The sequence below is a fragment of the Pezoporus occidentalis genome, unplaced genomic scaffold (genome assembly GCF_034315485.1).
Source record: "Pezoporus occidentalis ecotype Australia unplaced genomic scaffold, CSIRO_AGI_Poc_V1 ctg198, whole genome shotgun sequence".
NCBI lineage: Eukaryota > Metazoa > Chordata > Aves > Psittaciformes > Psittacidae > Pezoporus > Pezoporus occidentalis.
The window spans coordinates 629,395-633,047 of NW_026913833.1; positions in this window are offsets into that span (position 1 = coordinate 629,395).

A 3,653-nucleotide genomic window follows, 5' to 3' on the forward strand; every position below is an offset into this window, starting at 1 on the left:
ATATAGGATAGTAGGATACAGGTATCCTACTGGAGCCCCCTCTTCTCTAGCCTTATCCTGGGATAGAGTAAGAAAATCTGGTTTTGGATGGAGTGAGTGGTATGAGTAGAAACATGCTGGCTAAACTGGTGCAGAGAAACCCAACAGCACTCTGATGAGGGGTTATGCTCACTCTGTCCCTTGCATCCTACATTACTGCCTGAAAGGTTGGTGCACATATTACTGCCGCAGCAGCTTCCCCAGGCAGATCAACACAGCAGGCACATGTGAGCAGATTCACACATTGGCAGACAGGTGAGTCTCATCTGGAAAAGGACCTCAGGGCCACCCTCATCAAAGAGCATAGTCAGAGTCTGTGCATGCAGGTGACAACATCTCAAGAAGCAGCTTGGGAGAATGCTTTGTTCCCTGGAAGCCTGCATGATCCTTTGTTGCTTTACAGTGTGCATGTATTTATTAACCTTGAAGATCCCAACTTCTTTGTGAGACCCATGACGTTCTGGAGTAATGGGTTTGCTTCAGAGACAAAAGAGTTGTCACAGCTTTAAGTTTTTAATCAATAGTGCTCCCCATCTTTATAAAGCTCAGTATCATTTATCTAACCATGCTATTTCCAGTAGTGTTGCTAAGCACAAGCAACCCTTCCACAAGCATATCTGAGGTTTTCTGTTCTTAAATCGGTGGCAGCAATCATGTTGTAACTAATTTTAACAAGGAGTTGTGTGAGCAGCAGGATTAACACAGCCTGGATTCCAGTGCTCTCCTTGAACCCTGTCCCAGGGTCTCTTTACCTGAGCAGCTATTTCCACAGAAACTGAATGTACTTATTATCTCTGAGGCTCTGCAAACTTGATTAAACTGCAGAGTGGTTTCAAAACTTTCCTGAAGGAAACAGGTCACAGATGGTTTACTTCCCTAGGAAATGAAACTAAAAATAAATGAGGAAAAATTCCCTTGTCCATAGCTCCTTGACCCAAGGTCTCCTCTGTTTAAGCAACAAGCAAAAGGGTGTTTTGGATAGCACACACTGTCCACCACATGTTTTAATGGGCTTTTCTAAACATACTGCAGATCACTGATGAACGCTTAGCTGACTTCCCAGAGGTGATTTAGGCGGCTAGTGGCAGAGAGAGAAGCAGCTTCATTCCTAACTGCTCAATTCAGTGTTATCTTACCATTCAGCAGTGTTTGGTGGGGAAATGTTGTGTAACTGTGCTATCTCCAAGATCCATAAAGCTGAGAGCATCTTCTCTAATTTTTAGTCTTCTTGCCATTGCTGCTTGCTGTTACCCACTGGGTTTACCTATTAAAAGAAGCAAAGGCAAGTTATATTTTCCATGGACATAGATTTTAAATATTTCCTTACTAGTACGATATTAATGAAGCACAACTAGAGCTCAAAGATGGCTTGCACGGCCTTTATGCCATCAGAATGCTGAAAGTATAAACTCTGTGGCATTTATTAGAAGTTTGTTGGCTGCAGCATGTTCTCTCCCACTCCTACAAAAACAGGAATTAGTGGATGTGGAGAAAACATTCTCTTTATAGAGAGTTATGTATGGTTGCCTGAGTAATTATTTTGCAATCAAAGCGTTGTTTTGCATGGTCTGACTGATGCAAAAAGCAGAAAATAGGTATCTTCATTCTCATAACCTGATTGCCCGAGGGATTTACAATGTATATCCAGATGGCACATTGTGTGGCCTATCAAATTGGTGCATGGTTATTAAATTTCAGAGGAGGAAGGTGCAGGCAACTAATTTCAGGCAAGGGAATAGTTATTACATTTGATCAACTGACTAATTCTTTGTTCAACATTTAGCCAAACCACGTTAGCTACTCAGCTCTCATTATTCGAGACCATACACAAATAGACAAGCACATTCATCTTTGTCTCTGAGAACAAAAGCAAAGATAAAACTTTAAAGAACTATTATTCTATTATACTATCATAGGGAGTGTAGTGATAGGACAAGGGGTAACGGGTTCAAACTTAAACAGGGGAAGTTTAGATTGGATATAAGGAGGAAGTTCTTTCCTGTGAGGGTGGTGAGGCACTGGGATGGGTTGCCCAGGGAGGTTGTGAATGCTCCATCCCTGGCAGTGTTCAAGGCCAGGTTGGACAGAGCCATGGGTGGCATGGTTTAGTGTGAGGTGTCCCTGCCCATGGCAGGGGGGTTGGAACAGGATGATCTTAAGGTCCTTTCCAACCCTAACTATGCTATGGTTCTATGATTCTTGAAATAGGTCATAAAATTCTGCAGGCAGGAGCCCCGTTTCCTTCTGCACTGACGGATTACCCACTGTTGTGGGGGCAGAGTCTTCCATGAGTTTTGTACAAACAGCAACATAGGGTTTAGTTTTAAATCTTTACCTTTGCTTGGAATATAAAAACATATATGGTGTGCATGACACTGTGTGTGCTACCTCTCCAGTTCTGAAAAGGAACAGTAGCTACTTGTGGCCATTATTCAGGGGGGGTTAAATTTGATCACGGTAGTGTTATACCTCTGCTGTAGAGATGCTTACTGCTAGTCTGAAGGCTTCATAAAACAGATTGTGATCACGAATTTATAGGAACACAGAAACGAAGTGCTGTTAGCAAAGACAAGCAGAAAGGCAAGGGAAGGATCAGAAAGGCGATCTGCTCCATCCACACTTCAAGCCAATAGCTAGACCTCAGAACCAAGGTGTCTGCATTGCACCTACAATCCTCTTTGCTGATCGACCCTACTACATGAAATATATTATATCCATGAGATTCCGTAAGATAAAATGCAACCGGTATCTGTTGTATTTGCACTGAAGCTGCCTGTTAGATCATGTGCTCTAATCATGCGCTGATGATAAAAAATTAAACTCAGTCTCATCCTCTTTGACCAGCAGAAGGCAGTAAAATCACAAAATGGAAGAACCCCCCTCATCTTCCTCATGAACCCAAACTTGTGCTGCTGAGCCCCGGGTACAGAGAATGCAAGGACATCTTCGCTAGCATGTTAAGCAGTAATGCCAGCTCCAGACACCCAAATTCAAGTCCCATCCTTCCCAAATCCTGCAGTTTGAGGTTCTGCTTTTAAACCCTCCGCTCCTGATATAGCCAATGATTATTTTAAGCAGCTTAAGGCCGATTAATGAAGAACTTACTTTACAAAAGACTTAAAAAAAGGCAAAAATCCCTCAGCACATCCCGCTTAGGAGGGCAAGAGAAGCCACAACGACTCCGATGTACTCATAGAAACGAACTGAAGCAGGAAACTGAATGGCGAAACACTGCTGGCCTGCAAACAAACACACAGATGTTTAGGCTGGAGATTTAAGTAGGAACGTGGAGATTTGGGAACCATTTTGCCTCAGCGGAGTTAAAAGACATAAAATCGATTAAAAAAAAAAAAACCAAAGAAACCCTACCACAAACCAACCAACCATTCGAAAAAAGGCAAAACACCTCGAAACGCAGCTGCAGGCACCACCGGGAGAGGCCTCCGCTCACGAAGGGGTCAAGGCCTGACACGGGGCTGGCCTCCGTGCCCACAGCCTCCGCCCGCCTCTCCGGGGGCTCGCCCCGCCGCGCCTCTTCCTCCTCTCGCCACAGGCGGTGGCTGGAAGCCGCCCTCCCTCCGGACTACAACTCCCGGCATGCCCCGCGCTGGGCC